This window comes from Macaca nemestrina, chromosome 12 (genome assembly GCF_043159975.1).
Source record: "Macaca nemestrina isolate mMacNem1 chromosome 12, mMacNem.hap1, whole genome shotgun sequence".
In the NCBI taxonomy this organism is placed as follows: Eukaryota; Metazoa; Chordata; class Mammalia; order Primates; family Cercopithecidae; genus Macaca; species Macaca nemestrina.
Window position 1 is genome coordinate 23,569,426 of NC_092136.1, and position 18,785 is coordinate 23,588,210.

Below are 18,785 nucleotides of genomic sequence, written 5' to 3' on the forward strand. Positions count from 1 at the left end.
ATATTGAGATAATCTCAGGATATATTATACAGTAAAAAAAAAAATAAAAAAGCTTCAGAACAATAATATGTGACTTTTATGAATGAAAAGACAGAAAATAAAAATAGAAAATATATGCCTATATCTATTTTGGCATAATAAACAATAAAGCAATAAATGAAAATAGCTTTATATAGGGATGGGTGTGAGTAAAACGGACAGGAAAGAGCTAAGACTAGAATTCTTTGGATTGGATTTTAAAGTAATGTTGACCTTTGAAACATGTAAATATTTCACATAATCAAAACATAAATATAAAATTTTAAAGAAAATATAATAAACGTTAATGTGGAATCCAAACAGTGATATATAAACACACAATGACAACACAAATACATAAAGGCAGCAATCATTGTAGAACTTGTGAAACACAAGACTCTGACTATATATCCTTAATAAGATATTTCCTAAGGGCAAAAAAAAAAAAAAAGACTAAACAGAATTTAGATTTTACTTACTAGGATTATTGCCAATTGCAATTTTTATTTTGTATTTTGAGTTTTTTACTTATGTGGTAGAATTGAGGAAATTTAATATTTTTATATCATTAAGAACAGTGGAAGGAATATAAAACATAAAATAATAACAAGTTTTTTGTTTTTTTTTTTTTTGAGATGGAGTCTCAGTCTTTTTCCAGGCTGGAGTGCAGTGGCACAATTTCAGCTCACTGCAACCTCTGCATCCCGGGTTCAAGCAATTCTCCTGCCTCAGCCTCCCAAGTAGCTGGGACTACAGCTGCACACCACCATGCCTGGCTAATTTTTTTTATTTTTCATAGAGACGGGGTTTCACCATGTTGGCCAGGCTGGTCTCGAACTCCTGATGACCCCGTGATCCACGTGCCTCAGCCTCCCAAAATGCTGGGATTACAGGTGTGAGCCACCACGCTTGGCCCAAAAGATGTTTTTAAAAGCTCTGTAACGTTAAGTTTGAATTGGGAATATCTAGTAGGTCAGATTGCAAATACACACAAACACACACACGCCACAAACACACAAACCGATTATCACTGAATTTGTGATGGTGTTAAAGCAATACATATTCAGTAGAAACTGTATTTTGAGTACCTACACAACCATTCTGTTTTTAACTTTCAGTACAGTATTTAATAAATTACATAAAACAGTCAACACTTCATCATAAAATAGGCTTTGTGCTAGATGATGCTGTCTAATTATGGGCTCACGTAAGTGTTCTGGGCACATTTAAGGTAGGCTAGGCTAAATTATGATTTTCAGTAGGTTAAGTGTGTTATAAATAAAGTTTCAGTGCCACAAAAGAAATAGCACTTGAATATAAAATTTTCTTTTTAATTCTCAGCAAGGCAATGTACTTGTATAGAAGGGTGTGCCCTGACAGATGGAATAATGGTGAGTGCACACTTGGACAAAGGAGGGGAAGGGGTTCTTATCCCTGACACACGTGGTCCCTGCTGCTATGTCGTTCCCCTATTGGCTAGGGTTAGACAGTACAGGCTAAACTAATTCCGATTGGCTAATTTAAAGAGAGTGACAGGGTGAGTGGTTTGGTGGGAAAAATGGTTATGGCAGAGCAGGAAATCGGAATGAGTCAGGGTGGAGAATGAGCAGGTAATTGGAATGAGTCAGGGTGGAGCAGGTAATCGAAAACGGTTGCTTTACGAGGAAGTTAAGTTTAAAAGTAGAAGGCAAATAATTGAACAAACTGACATATTGATTCTTTGAAGATAAATTTAGAACTCATATCTAATAAGTGTATTAAACGCATGTTCAACTTATGATGGGTTTATCAGGCCATAACCCCACTGCAAGTTGAGGAGCACCTATATAGATAATATTTCTACAAAATTCTACTTTAGATAATGTATCTACAAAATTCAGGACTCAATAACATTTCCAATTCAAATTTAACATTAATTCAATATTAGTGATTTTTTAAAATTATTAAATTATTCACATGGTGTCAAAGCACCATGGAAAGTTTACCTTTACATGGGAGAAGGATTGGTGTTACCTTGTGATGGGCAGATTCTAAGGTGATTCCCATGATCCTTGATTCTTGGTGCTCATGTCCTTGTGTAATGTCCACTTGAGTGTGGACAGAACTATTAGCTTGCTTCTTAACAAACAGAATATGGCATAAGTAACAGGGTGCACACTATTATATGTATTTTACTAGGTTATATGGCAATGTAATATCTGTTGTACGAGCAACTCTTTCCCTTGCTGGCTTTGAGGCCACAGTTTCCATGGTTTGAACTGACCTATTAAAGGTCACGTGGTAAGTAATTGAGAGCTATGTCCAGTCACTAGGCCAAGACACAGAGGCCTTAAATCTGGAAGCCCAAAAGAAGCTCAATGCTGCAAATAACCACATGGGCTTGAAAGTGGCTCCTTTCCCAACTGACTTTCAAATGACACCACAGTCTGTCTTGATTTCCCCATGTGAAACTCTGAAGGTGAGGACCAAGCTAACCATGTTTGGACTCTTGATTCAGAGGAAATGGGAGATAATAAGTGAGTGCTGTTTAAATCTACTAAATTTTTGGCAATATTGTTAAGCAACAATACAATACTAATCAATGGACCCCTGGACCAAGTGATAAATATTAACATATTGCGATTAAAACTTGACATCTTGTAACAATATTTGTCTTCTGTTGTACTTTCATGTAAGTTTTCTAATATCACTTGTGAGGCAAGTACTCTCCCCAAAAGTATTGATCTGAAAACTCATTTAGTCCTTAGACCTCTCTCTCTCTCTCTCTCTCTCTCTATATATATATATCTCTATCTATATATCTATATATATATATAGAGAGAGAGAGAGAGAGAGAGGATAGAAAGGCAAAATACATGCAATCCTAAAAAAAAAGTCAGAGCAGCTGTGAATGTCAGACATTCTTTATTTCAGCTGACGTGGACTCTTGAAAAAGGGAGGGGTGACGGAAAGCTAGTCTAAGGACATGAAAGAGACAAAATGGTCAAAATATAACATGTGACCTATTGTGTTATTTTCCTGGGTTAAAACAATGAAAATAAGAAAGTAGACCATGGAACACACTTGTTGGACAATTGGCAAAAAATCTAGGTATCAACTAGAGATTAGATGTTATCAACTAGAGATCAACAAGTGTTTGGGAGCTTTCTTAATGATGGCACCATTTTTGTAATTATGTAATAACATTTCTTACTATTAGAAATCAGAAGATATGGAGCATGAAATGTCATGATAATTATATTTTCTTTCAAAAATATGTGTGTATAAAAAAGAGAAAAAGAGAAAGACATACATACACAAAGGGACAGAGAGAGGATCTTAGCAATTGTTAGAGAGTGTGAGTATATAGTTTGCTACACTTACAATTTATCTCTGTGTTAGAAATGTATAAAACAAAGTGGTTTGGGGGAAAATACATGAATTGTTGATGTCTAAGCCTGCTATCAGAAGTTCAGTTTGGCTAGGTAAGAATGATGAAGGTTTGAATTATTTCTGCTTGTACGTAGTTTATTCTCTTGGATCAGTTCACCCACTTTGGAAAGTTATTTTCTCTAACACTTCCAGATCAGTGACTTTTTTTAATGCCTAGCAATCATTTTGATGTATTGATTATAGTAATTATCACTGTCCATCTTATCTGGAAAAGTGAAATGCTTAGGTTTGCTTTTAAAGTTCCAAAATTGCAGCCAAATCTAACATTTTTATTTTACATTGGGCATCAGTATACAAAAAAAAAAAAAAAAAAAAAAAAAAAAAACAAAGTTAGTAGGGAAGCTAAAATCACTTGTTAGGGTATTTGTTCTGCCTGGGTAGGATGATCTTATAATATACCTATGGAGGTTACTTGTCAGTTTCTCCTGAGGAATGGATTTACAGGAAATGCAAGAATTTCAGGTGGATCTAAAAGTATGGGCTGATGATTCACTAATCAATATAGAGTGTATGCACTGTAAAAAATTTAATATAATGCCACTAAAAGATGGGTTTAGCATTCCCACTCATGAAATAAAAGTACCTTCTCTGTTTCTGCCTCTTCGTTTTTCTCTCTCTCTTTCTCCCTCTCTCCCCTCTCCCTCTCTCCCCTCTACCATCCTCCAATCTTCTCCTGAATAAATCAGTCTCAAGTTGACATTTTTACTTCAATCCTTACCTTAATTTCTTTTTCAGGGTAAAGAAGAATGAATGCATAATTTTGTTCTCTTTTATATGGAGAAGAAAACCTGATCTTCTCCATTTATTACTTATAGTTTACAGATTGAAAGCTGATTGTAAAAAGGCATCACTCAAAACTGAACCAGTATAAGTTGTGTAACCAAAAGAACATTTGTTAATGGTAATAAATGAAAATCATTTTTAAATGAAATAATTGTTCCAAAGTTTGACATTTTGTAATGGACTTTCGAAATTTCACTGACCCAGGAGGAAATGTAAATAATTCTGGACTTTTCATCCTAAAACGAAAATGACTTGAGATATGGTTAGATCATAAATGTAGAATGGATGTAAGTCTATTTGTGAAATGAGAAACACAAACACATATGGAATTCTTTTAATCACTAAAAGAAAAAAATGTAATTAATATAGTATTAACCTGGTTGAGTTCTAGCCCCAACTTAGTAACTATTTAGTTTTGCCTAGGCCTATTCTCCAGTCCCCCAGCTGTGACAACCTCTGACTCCTACAAAGGTACGTGTCTCCATTATATATATATATACATATATATATATATATATACACACACACACACACACATATTTATATGTATGTGTGTATATATATATTTTTATGTGTGTATATATACTTATATGTGTGTATATATATTATATATAATGGAGTTTTTTGCTCTTGTTGACCAGGCTGGAGTGCAATGGCACTATCTTGGCTCACTGCAACCTCCACCTTCTAGGTTCAAGTGATTCTCCTGCCTCAGCCTCCTAAGTAGCTGACATTACAGGCCCACGCGACCATGCCTGGCTAATTTTTGTGTTTTTAGTAGAAATGGGGTTTCACCATGTTGGTCAGGCTGGTCTTGAACTCCTGACCTTAGGTGATCCACCCGCCTTGGCCTCCCAAAGTGCTGGGATTACAGGCGTGAGCCACTGCACCCGACAGATGTCTCCATTTTAAATAGTCATGCACTTGGGCAGGCAGGGCAGCCTGAAGCACACTGATTAAAGTGCCTAGCACGTAATGATTGGATAGCAGATGGGAACAGGCTTCTAACAATAAAAACAAAAATATACCTTTTTTCTCTACTGTTAGATTCTTTCATAATCACAGTTTATTGACTGCCTTTGTGTCAGGTAATTAACATTTTTCTAATAATAGTAGACAATATTTTAGTAACATAATATAAGTAACAATATAGGTAATATACTGCTAATAGTATAGGTAATATTTTCCTATTTTATAAATAGGGAAAATGAAAGATATAATTAGTGCATTAACATCTTCAATATTCCGGGACAGCAAATATTTGTTGGGTACATATAATAGCAAGCTCCAAACCAAGACTACTTTATTACTTCAAGAAAATAACGTGAGGAAAAGGGAATTTTTAACCTTAATTCAATTGTGTTGGTTCCTTTTGATACAAAGTCACTAGCACAAACACTTCACAGGTTCCAGATGACATTATTGCTCTGAAATATAAGAATGATGACAAAAAGAAACAAATAAATATTGCATATGATACTTGCACTAGTGGAGATATATTAAGGAGTCGTAGTAATTCTTTTGAAGTTTGGTTTCTTTCCTTCTAGATCTCTCACCAAAATCAAGTATGAGTAATTCAATGTATGCAATCATAGCATTTTAGAACTAAAAGGACTTTGGGGAGACTGTCCAGTTCAGTGATTCAAAGCCTAGCAGAGTGTCATGTTTCTTTTTTAATGTCAACCCACTGACGTGGTAGGATTTGCACTTTTATCATATGGTCCCATGAAAGTGTGAAATACAGGTAGTCGACCCAATCCAAGAGGACATGGAAGACTTTCTAGAAGTGTAATTGATCTGACATAGTAAGCTGAAGAATAAGAGGTAACCAACCAAAGGCAGGTGAAGTTGGTGATCAAGAGAATTCCAGGCAGACAAACAGAGGGCCCTCCTGAGGAGAGTGAGTAAGGTATATCCAAACAATGGGAAGTACCAAATGGCTAAGATAAAGAGATGCCAATGTGAAGCTCAAGATGTAGGTCTGAGTCTGAACACACAGGGTCTATTGACCAGGTAAGGGATTTAATGGTTAATCCCAAATGCACTGGGAAGCCTTTGAAGTGCTCTAAGTATGGAGGGGACAATGTTCAATTTGCATTTCAAAAATAGCACTTTACTTAAGGTGCTCAGAATGGATGAGCACCTTTCATTGTTGACCTCTTTGGTAATTTAATGTATGCATTGTTGACCTCTTTGGTCAACAATGAAACAGCAGCAGGCACACCTATGGTAATTGTGAAGAGGCGAAATATACCAATTATCCTGAGGAAATAACTGAACATTTTAACAATTTCAAAATATAATTTATGGAAACAAAAACTCATTGATTCAAAGTGCTGACACACTGTAGCCACTTCCAAAAACAATATACGGAACATTTCTATCACCCTCCCACACTTTTCTTATAATCTTTGTAGTCTATCCACTACATCCTGGCCTAAGATGACTATAGTGGTGGAATTCTCCACCACTATAGACTAGTTTCGTCTATTCTAGAATTTCATGTGTGGAATTATTCCGTACGTAATCTTTTATATTGTCCTCAGAATCACTTTTTTGAGTAACATTCATGTTGCCACATGTATTCATTTTTTAAAAAAATTATAAATATTATTACCTGGTATATTATCATTTATTTATTCACCTCTTGGTAGACATTAGGCTTTCTTTCTAGTTTAGATCTATTATGGATAAAACTTCTATAAGTATTTGGATATAATTTGTTTTGTGAGCATATGTTTTTATTTCTCATATATTTGAGAGTAGAGTTACTGGATTGTGGGTTAGTACATGAATTATTTTCTTTCCTACTAGTTATGAATGATAATTCCTCCAGTTGTTCAACATCCTTCCTAATAATTGGTATTGTCAGTCTTTTTCAATTTTAGCCATTTCAGTGGAAGTATATGGTGTATCTAATTGTGGGTTTAACATGGATTTATCTAATGACTAATAATTGGTTGGCATTTTTACTTGTGTTAACTGGTCTTTTGTGTTTCTTATTTGTGCTTTTTTTCATTTTAATTCAGTTTTGTCACCTTACTATAGTGGTAGGAGTTCTTTAAATATTTTGAATAAAACTCACTGTTAGATAAATGGATTAAAAATATTTTCTCTCCAGTCTATAGAATGCCTTTTAGTTTCATAAAGTTGTATTTTGAAGAACAACAGATTTTGATAAAGCCCAATTTACCAATATTTTCTCATTAGCTGGTACTGCTTTTATCTTATCTAAGACATTGTTGCTTACCTCAAGGACGCTCACACTTTTTTCCTACATTTTCTTTAAGCAATTTTGTAGTTATATAATTTATACTAAGATTTGTTTCCATCTTGGCTTAATTTTTGTTAATATTATGAAGCAAAGGTTGTGAATACTTTTTTTCTAGATATTGTTTTAAACACTATTTGTTAAGAAGACAATACTTTACCATTGAGTTTATATTGGCATATTTGTCAAAAATTTGACCAAATGAATGTATATTTTGGAACTCTATTTAACATCATTTATCTTTACAGCTACCTTTATGCTAAAGCTGTACTATTGTAACTATTACAAATTCAAGCAGTATAAGTTTCCCAATTTTGAAATTTTCATCTATTCCAGATCCTTCTGCATTTCTATATAAAGTTTTGAATGAACTTAGGCTATACTTTTTTAAAATTACAATAGTATTGATTGCTATTGAATTAAATCTGCAGAGCAATTTGAGAAACATCAACATTTTAATATTATTGACTCTTAAAATCCATGAACATGAATGCATGTCTCTTTTTACTATAGCTCATCTTTAATTCTTCTCAGCAATATGTTCTAACTTTAAGTGTGTAGGTCTTTTACATTTTATTTTAAACTTATCAGAATTCCATGTATTTAGATGGTATTATAAATTATATATGTTTTAATACAAAATAATTTATTAATAAAATATATAATTCTATAAGTTTTGAAAAAGCATATATTCATGGAATAATCATCACTATATCAAAATATGTAACAGTTTCCTCTCCCCAAATAATTGCTTCATGCCTTTTATATCAAGTGCTTTTTCTATTCACAGAACCTAGAAGCAAGTCATCTGTTTTCTGAACCTATATTTGCCTTTTCAGAATGTCATATGAATGAAATGGTATGATATGAAACCTTTTGATTCTGGCTTCTTTCGTTTGGCATAATACACTTTAGATTCATCCATCTTGTTGAGTATGTATCAGTAACTCATTCCTTTTTATTGTTGCATTGTATTCCATTGTATGTATAATAAGCCTCAAGATCCCCCAGCTAAATTGGGAACCCAGTCCCAGAGCAGCTAGCAACTCTGCCCTAACATGAAATGAAGGGCAGCTGAGCATGAGTGTTTACAGTATGCCCCTCATGGCATCCTTTTTTTGTCTGTCCAATTCATGACTGTCTGGCCACAGCTCTGGTGCTGGGAGCCCACACTTGTGTCCTCCAGGCATCGTGGAGAAAACCCAGTCTCAGTAATCCTTTGGTTCTTCAGATGGAAAGATCAAATCAATATATCATCACAATAGAAATTAAGGCTAATTTGTGAGAATGATCTTCTGTCTTCAGGTCACAAAAGCAGGAATGAATAGTCAAGCAGAGAAAGGAAGAGAGAGAGAGAGAGAGACAACTCATTGTGTATATTTATAGAGGAATAAGTGTGTGGGTAATGTCTGAATGGTCCATTTAAAGGAAGTAGTGTAAAAGTGGGGAGCCACATCTGCTAGACAGAAGAGTTGCCTCTAAGTTCTTTTCTGGCCACAGGCTTCTACCATTTGGGTGTGATGTTCTACTTCTAATGCCTAGACTGCAACTTTTGCTGTGTTGTCCCGTTACAACATACCACTTTTATCCACTTACCTGTGGAAGAATATTTGAGATAGTTCATTTAAAACATCATATATAAAGTCATTATAACATTCATATATAGGTGATTCTGTGAATACACATTTTGATTTGTCTTGGGGTAAATATTTAGAAGTGAGATTTCTGGGTTGTTGGGGTAAATATTTAGAAGTGAGATTTCTGTTGTTGTTGGGTATGTTTAACTTTATTAAACACTTCAAAATTGTTTTTCAAAGTAGCTATACCAGTTTACATGTTCACCGAAGTGTGCAAGAGTTATAGTTGCTCCTTCTGGTATGTCATTTTGCAAGTATTCATCAATTATAGTATATGTGTATTTGTATCTGACGTGGTTTTTAATTTGCATTTTTCTAATGACTAGTGATGTTAAGCATCTTTTCATGTAAATATTTGCCTTCTAAACATCTTGTTTTGATAAAGTATTCACATTTTTTCACATTTTATAATAGGTCATTTGCTTTTTGCTGAGTTTTAAGGTTATATTTGGGTTTACATAAAGAGTTTTTTTTATATTTCCAGCATATAAGATTTTTATCATATATGTGCTTTGCAACTATTTCCTCCTAGTCTGTGGCATTCTTTTTCATTGCTAAAGTATTTTCCCAGCCGATTTCAATTTCAATAAAGTTCACTTTAGTTTTTTTTATTAATCATGTTTCTGATGTCCTATCTGATAAACAGCTACCCAATTCAATTGTGCAAACTTTGTTATGCATTGTTCTAGAAATTTTACAGTTTGACTTTTGTATTTGAGTCTATGACCCATTTTGAGTTCTTTTCTAAATGGTATGAGATAAGATATACATATTTGGAGCCCCTTGTTACAGTACCACTAGTTGGAAAGATTATCTTTCTTTCATTAAATGGCCTCTGCACCTTTATCAAAATCAAATTAATATCTCAGCCATTTAGTAATGAATACATGTATGGATGTATATACGTACATTTTCTGGGTTATTTATTCTGTTTTATTGGTCAATGAGTCTAAACTTTCACCAATGACATATTATCTTGATTACTGTTGGGTTTTCTTTTTGTGGTAAGTCTTAAGTCAGGTAGTCCTCCAACTTTGTTCTTTTTAAAAATTATTTAGGCAATTCCTGACTCTATGTCTTCCCCTATAAAAGTTAGAATAACATTGTCAGTTTCTACAAACAAATTCTGCTGTAATATTTTATTTGGAGTGTAATTAGTATGCAGATAAGTTCAGAAAGTGTTAACATCTAAACCAGATTGAATCCTCCAAGTCAGTACAGCTTTCCATTATTCAGGTCTTTTTTATTTATTTCATTGGTGTTTTGCAGTTTTCAGCAATAAAATTTTGCAGATTTTGTACATTTTTCCCTAATATTTTTAGGTTTTCCTTACTGTTATTTTAATTGGTATTTTTAATTCAATTTACTCTATAAGAATACAATTGTAGGTGTTTATTAGCTTTGTGCTCTGCAACTTTGTAAGACAAGTAACTTTCTTTGTAGAGTCCTTGGGATTTACTATGTAGATAATTTTGTGATCTGCAAATACAGACTATTTTATTTTCCTCTTTTCAAACTATAGACTTTATATTTTTTCTTTCCTTTTTGACTAGCTGGGACCTCCTGTATAGTATTGAATAGAGGTGGTGAGAACAAACATCTTGCTTTGTTACCAGTAATAAGGGGAAAACATTCAGCTTTCATCAATAGGTATGAGGTTAACTGAAGTTTCTTAAGAAAGTGCTCATTTCAGGTTAAGGAGTTCTCTTTTATTCTTAGGTGCTAATATGGATTGATATTTTCTTTTTCAAAGGATTTTTTGGGTCTATTAAGAACATGGTGTTTCATCTATTCCTTAGTCCATTGGTATGACAAACCATACTAATTCAGTTCCAAATCCTGAGCCAACCTTGAATTCTCAGCATAAATAGTCCTGGATAACTATAGTGAGCCAATTAGTAAACTTTATAAGGTTGAAGAAAGAACTGGTTAACTTGAAATGTCAACAGCACTTACCAAAATTGAAACACAAAGAGAAAAGAGTAGAGAAGAAAAGGTGAGTTCATTAAAAATTGTGAGACAACAGCAAATAATATAATATTTGTAATTAGAATTTCAGAAGAAGAGAGGGTATATGGAAGAAAAAAAATTAAAGAGATAATGACTGATACATTTCCAAAGATTATAAAAGACATTATGTCATCATCCAAAAAGTTCAGAAAAACAGAATCCGAAAAAAATAGCAAGAACTAAAAGTAAGTACATCTAAACATGTTACATTTAAAATACTGGAAATCAAGATAAGTAAGATAATCTTTAGAGAAAAAAAAGCCAAAGAAAAAAGTCACATTACATCCTGAGGAATAAGGATAACTATTACAAAAAAACTTTTACTCAGAAGATATATAAGATGATACTACATCTTATCTTAAAAGTTCTTCAAGAAAAATAAAACTATCAACGCAGAATTATGTACTCAGTAAAATGTCTTTCAAAGTATGAATATAGTGTGTTTTGACCAATATAAACTAATTTATTTTCAGTAGATTTGAACAGCAAAAATGTTCAAAAAGTTTTTCAGGTAGAAGAAATATGATACTATACAAAAAATAGAATCCATACAAAAATTTGTATCGGTGTGTTTGTCTTATTGTTGTGCTGTAGTAACTTTTAATATGTTCTGGTTATAATTCTTTGTTTTTTATATATATGTATATGTGTATATATGTGTGTGTATATATATGTATATATACCCCAAAAAATTAAATTATGAAATGCAATATGTACACATACATGTATATGTATACATGTTTGTATACATGTGTATATATCTTGAAAAAACTATGTATGTACCTATATATACATTCTTTGTTTTATATATATACACACATATATATAACTGAAACATAAAGCAAAAAAAGTATGTCAATGAAAAAGAAAGAAAGGAGAATGATTATCATCTGATATGTGGTATAATAGGCTGAATAATGGTGCCCAAAGATATCGTGGTCCTAATCCCTTGGAACCTGTAAATGTTACCTTGTATGGAAAAACATTTTTTGCAGAAACAATCAAATTAAGGATTTTGAAGTGGGAAAATTAGCTTGGATTATTTAGCTGGGTGTAAATCTAATCGCAATTATCCTTACAAATGGGAGTCGGGGGAGATTTTACAGTGAAGACAAGAAGACAATGTGATCTTAGAAGTAGACTGGAATGATATGGCCACTCTGTTTGAATGCAGGAAATGCAACTTCAGATGTTGGAAAAAGCATGAAACTGTTTCTTTCCTAGAGCCTCTGGAGGAAATATGAGCCTTCAGAAAGGTAGATTTTGGCCCAACACGAATGATTTTGGACTTCTGGCTCCAGAGCTATAAGAAAATATATGTGTGTATTGCTTTAAGCCACTAAGTTTATAGTAATATTTTACAGCACATAGTAAACTAATATATATGGAACTTCAAAACATCCATAATAGCTAAGACACTTCTAAAGAAGTTGATCATACTGGGATTATTTGCTTTACCAAATATTAATATTTACTATAAAGTTATAGTTTATAAAAATCATGATATTAGTGTAAGGCTGGATAAATAAGCAAATGGCACAGGATAGAAAGTCCTCCAAAATAACCAACTACATAAGGACATTTCATATACAATAAATTTATGAAATTTGCAACGCAAAACAATAGGGATAATATGGCCCTTTCAATAAATAGTGCTATGGAAAACAATGAAGTACAACCATACACCATTTACAAACACAATTCTAAGTAGATTATAGAACTAAAGTGAAAGACAAAACTGTAAATAAATTATAATAGAGACATTATAATGACGTTAGGGTAGGGACTTTTTTTATTGGGAAACAGAAAGCATTAATCATAAAGAAAAAGGTTTATAAATTAATTTAGTTTACATTTAAGTACGTTTATCAGCAAGTCACCATTAAGACAGTAAAAATTCAAACTACAGAGAAGTATTTGCAACACTTTAAGCATCCAAAGCCTTGTAACTTTGTGTGATGCACAAACCTAGTAAGCACTAACACAAAGCAAGAAAATTTAGTAGAATCATGGTTAATTTCCTTAAACAGGCATTTGTCAAAAAAGCATTTTCAAATGTGTTCCAAATACATAAATCCCCTCAATCACATTAGTCATAAAGAAAATGCAAATTAAAATCACAACAAAATATCAGTCTATACCCATGAGGATAGCTAATTTTTTGAAAGTCTTATAACACCAGGTATTGAAAAAGATTTAAATAAAATGGAAATTCTCATATATTACTGAGGGAACTATAAATTAGTACAAATAATCTGTAAAGAGTTTGATATTATCTAGTACATTACAAATTATTTATAACCTGCAACTCCTTATCAATGTATATAACTAAAAAAAAAGTTAGTATGTGGGCTCCAAAGGATAAGTTCAAACATTATTTTAGCATCTTTTATAGTAGCCCTAAACTAGAACTAATCCAAACGTTCATCAAAAATTTAACAGATAAATACACTGTGATATGTTCATACAATTGAGTTCTAGACAGTAACTAAAGTGAATAAACTCTATGCCTTACATGACAATATAGATGGATTTCACAAACATAATGTTCACAAAAATCCAAACATGAAATAATTCCTATTCAATAATTTATTTAATATGAGTTCAAAGATGAAGAACAAACATATGGTCTTAAAGGATATACATACATGTGCTAAAATAATGAAACAAAGCAAGAGGCTGATTACATTAGATGTCAGTTAAAGTAGTGATGGTTAGCAGGATACCAAGGAGCTATCCTGGGAGTGGGAAGTGGCTTAGTAGGATGTAGCTATGAAACGCTGGCAATGCTTTGCCCACTTTTTGATGGGGTTGTTTGATTTTTTTCTTGTAAATTTGTTTAAGTTCTTTGTAGATTCTGGATATTAGCCCTTTGTCATATGGGTAGATTGCAAAAATTTTCTCCCATTATGTAGGTTGCCTGTTCACTCTGATGGTAGTTTCTTTTGCTATGCAGAAGCTCTTTAGTTTAATTAGATCCCATTTGTCTATTTTGGCCTTTGTTGTCATTGCTTTTGGTGTTTTAGTCATGAAGTCCTTGCCCATGCCTAGGTCCTGAATGGTATTGCCTAGGTTTTCTTCTAGGGTTTTTATGGTTTTAGGTCTAACATTTAAGTCTTTAATCCATCTTGAATTAATTTTTGTATAAGGTGTAAGGAAGGGATCCAGTTTCAGCTTTCTACATATGGCTAGCCAGTTTTCCCAGCACCATTTATTAAATAGGGACTTCTTTCCCCATTTCTTGTTTTTGCCGGGTATGTCAAAGATCAGATGGTTGTAGATGTATGGTATTATTTCTGAGGCCTCTGTTCTGTTTCATTGGTCTATATATCTGTTTTGGTACCAGTACCATACTGTTTTAGTTACTGTAGCCTTGTAGTATGGTTTGAAGTCAGGTAGCATGATGCCTGCAGTTTTGTTCTTTTTGCTTAGGATTGTCTTGGCAGTGCAGGGTCTTTTTTGGTTCCATATGAACTTTAATGTAGTTTTTTCCAATTCTGTGACGAAAGTCATTTGTAGCTTGATGGGGATGGCACTGAATCTATAAATTACCTTGGGCAGTATGGCTATTTTCACAATATTGATTCTTCCTATCCATGAGCATGGAATGATCTTCCATTTGTTTGTGTCCTCTTTTATTTCATTGAGCAGTGGTTTGTAGTTCTCCTGGAACAGGCCCTTCACATCCCTTGTAAGTTGGATTCCTAGGTATTTTATTATCTTTGAAGTAATTTTGAATGGGAGTTCACTCATGATTTGGCTGTCTCTGTTTGTCTGTTATTGAGGCCTGTTGTGAGGTGGGGGGGGGGGGAAGATAGCATTAGGAGAAATACCTAATGTAAATGACGAGTTAATGGGTGCAACACACCAACATAGCAAATGTATACATATGTAACAAACCTGCACGTTGTGCACATGTACCCTAGAACTTAAAGTATAATAATAATAATGAAAAGAAATATTGGCAATGCTTGATTTCTTAACCTGAGTGTTGGCTGTGGAAGTATTGTATTTATGATGCTATGGCATGGTGTACATTTGCATATTTTCTGTGTGTATGTGATATTTTATAATTTAATTTTTTATTTCATATTAAAATGTAAATACAGGAAGACTAGTTAAAGGCTATTGTAATTCTCTAAGGAAAAGAGGATGGTGGATTGAAGAGGATTAGAAGTAAAAGGGTTTCAGAGATATCAAGAGATAGTTATAGGGAGTGAGTATTTGGAAGGAAATGATATTGTTCTTTATAGTGAAAGTGGCAAACACGGAGCAGTTACTATCTGTATATGGTTTGCTATGTAGGTCAAGTAGCATTTTCTCCATATGGATAACCAATTAGCCTAGTATCTTTTATTAATAAGTGTTTAAACTTCATATAAACCCTATTTATTATTATGCTGGTAAAGAAATTTAGGCAAAGGATGACTAAACAACTTTCAAAAGTGCAAGACAGCGTAAGAGCCAAGCTTTGACTTTCAATTGCACCTAAAGACTAACAGTAATGATGATTACCATAAACATCACTAGAACATGACCACTGTTTGTCAGTATAACCAATAACAGTGTGTCAAAGCATGATGTAAGTGCCTTAAATCCACAGTCTCATTTAGCCATCCAACAAACCTGAGAAGGAGTACCTACAATTATCTCCTTTTATGTATGAGGAAATTCAGTCTTACAGGTATGAAGAGCAAATTACTGGTAAGGGATGAATCAAGGTTCCAAAGCACAGATCTCTCCAAAACTCAGGCTCCAAATTATTAATCTCAATTGCTTTAGAAATATGTTAAACATGATCATAGATTTGAAATTTTAATTTTTATTTTTCAATGACAAAGTAATTGAAATTGTAAAGGTTTTTATTTGGGTGTTTCAACATAGACAATCCTTGCTTCAAATCTCATCACAAAGGGAAGAGATAGGTTGAAAACAATCTGAAGCCCCAAATTTGTATTATTTACATTCATACATCGACTTTTCATATTCCATCTGTACCACTGACAGTTATCACCATGTGGGTTTTTTAGTATTAAACTTATCTGAACCTTTTAATTCCAATTTCTTGCTTTGCTGCAGAATTCTCTATCATGATTTGAGATGCAAATTTAAATGCAGTAGTTAACTAAGAAGTCACGAGATGCTCTGGCTACAAAAAAAAGTTACTATACACAGCAAGATGCTACTGTTTTCTATTTCCTCTTTCACTGGTTTTGTTTTATAACTCCAAATCTTTGGCTCTTTCTCTTGTAATAAATCCCTGGCATTCTGATAACTTGCCAATATTAATTCTTTGTCATTAAATAAGTTTTATTTCCCTAGTGACGTTTCTCCTCCTGAAACTCTGACCTTTGAGATTTTGCTGAAATAATTATTACTGCCAGTAGCAGACACTCAACCCTCATCAGAATGCTCTGACAGACACTTCCTTTTTTTGTTTGACATCAGACATTTCACTTTCTGACATCTATTAGAATTTCAGTGGCTGCCTCAAGACTGCATTTCTGCATTTCATCACTACTGACGGCATCAATGTGAAGCATGCAAGAATGAGTTTGTGTCATTAATACATTAACCAGCCCATTAAATAATGTTTTTGGTGGTGATATTTGATGAAGCAAGTAATTTTATATAATTGTGCTGCCAAATCCAAAGTACTGGATTATTTTTCCAAGGTGTCTGTTTATATACAATCTTTGTGTTGTACATATCTCCTCAACTTACATTTATTTATTTACTTATTTGTTTATTCAGCAAACATTTATTGAGCACCTGTTTCATATATCATAAAAAGTACAAGAATGGAATAGCAAAGAAGAATAAAATGGTGCTTGATAAAAGGTAGTTGCTCTGAAAACATTTGTTGAATAAATGAAAAAACACATGCATGAACACAATGACATAGACACTGGATATTGCATATCTTCCCAACAGTTTGCCTAACCTTCTCATGGGAGAAACCCAGAATTCCATTATATCAGGGACATTATTGGCACAGGTAGGGAAATAGGCATGTCTTACCTCTGGTTCTAGAGTAAGAAGCAAAGGGAATAATATCTGAACCACTATTGAGAGTAAACTACAATGTCTAAACTGAAGAAGTTGAAAGAAAATAAGAAAACAATTTACTTGAAAAAAGGAAAGAAATAGAAAGAGAACATGTAAACAAACATTCTGAAACTACCTCATGATGCTAAGGTATGCAGAGACGGTATTAGTGATAGAACAGGTGGAAAAAGAGTGCCTGTCATTTGCAACTATGTGGTTGAAACTAAAAGACATTATGGTATGTGAAATAAACCAGGTACAGAAAGACAAATAAATAATAATCTCACTTAACTGTGTAATCTACAAAAGTCAAAATTACTCAGAATCAGAGAGTAGAATGGTGGATACCAGAGGCTGCAGAATAGGGGAACTGGGGAAATGTTGATCAAAGGGTATGAAATTTCAGTTAGGAGAAAAAATGTCAAGAGATCCGTTGTACACCATGGTGACTATAGTTAATAACAATATATTGTATACTTGACAATTGCCAACAGAGTGGATTTTAAGTGTCCTTTCCATGCACAAAAGAACAATAAGTATATGAAGTAATACAAATGTTCATTAGCTTGATTTAGCCATTACACAAACTGTACATAAACATCATGTTTTTATCAACACAATAAACATATACAATTTTTACTTGTCAATTGAAAGACAAAATGCCAGAGCTTTGGGAGACTGAACTGGGTGGATTACTTGAGGCCAAGTGTTGAAGACCATCCTGGACAACACAGAGATCCCATCTCTACAAAAATTTTAAAAACAGCCAGACTTGGTGGTGCAGCCTGTAGTCCTAGCTACTTGGGAGACTGAGATGGGGGAATCCTTTGATCCCAGGAATTAAAGATTACAGTGAGCTATGATTATACCACTGCACTCCAACCTGGGTGACAGAGTGAGACCTTACCTCATAAAATAAAGGAAATAAAAAATTTTGAAATGTATGATACTGGTTTAGAAAAGGGCGGCCAGTTCCATGTTCCTTGCAGTTCCCAAGTATCCCTATGTGACATGCAATCCTCTTTCTTGTTTTGTATTATTACAGAGAGAATGAGCTGTTATCAAGATGTCTGAAAGCTACAAATTTGAAGATACAACTAGAATCAAATAAGAACTCACAAAGTATAGTTGATCAGTGTACAATACAGTGGCATGAATTACTAATATTTAAGGCATTTGAGGTTCATCACCGTTAATGATTCTTCCCACAAGAGAGTCTGAGCAGAGTAATCACCTCTGGGAAATAGCGCCAATGGCCTGTGAGTTGATGAAAATGAAATTTTGTATCTGACCATTCTAGAATTTCATTAATAGGAAGAATATGTATTTACTACTTATGATACTTCCATTGGTTGCACTCATTTCTTACCCACAACATCCAGCTTCTGATCCTAACACTCTGCAGAAACAATCTTCATAAAAGATTTTAATATGGTGGCTCACACCTGTAATCTCAGCACTTTGGGAGGCCCGGGTGGGCGGATCACGAAGTCAGGAGATCGAGACCATCCTGGCTAACATGGTGAAACCCGTCTCTAATAAAAACACAAAAAATTAGCCGGGCATGGTGGGTGGCGCCTGTAGTC

The 18,785-nt window shown here is 33.5% G+C and overlaps 1 protein-coding gene and 1 long non-coding RNA gene across 25 annotated transcripts in view; one reads left to right on the forward strand and one right to left on the reverse strand.

Annotated features, from left to right (window-relative positions):
* LOC139357469 (endogenous retrovirus group K member 6 Env polyprotein-like) overlaps nucleotides 1-18,785 on the reverse strand; it is a 340,316-nt gene that overhangs the window by 211,771 nt on the left and 109,760 nt on the right. The window contains exon 4 of one of the 24 annotated variants that reach the window (XM_071074828.1): nucleotides 5,581-5,660. The exons of the other annotated variants lie outside the window; for them this stretch is intronic. The gene's annotated coding sequence lies outside the window, so the exon portion shown is untranslated. The remainder of the gene's footprint in view (nucleotides 1-5,580; nucleotides 5,661-18,785) is intronic. 24 annotated transcript variants of the gene reach the window in all.
* LOC105471594 (uncharacterized) lies at nucleotides 11,200-18,513 on the forward strand. The gene is made up of 3 exons (XR_981242.2): nucleotides 11,200-11,336; nucleotides 12,326-12,470; nucleotides 18,245-18,513. It is a non-coding gene; the product is annotated as an uncharacterized lncRNA (long non-coding RNA).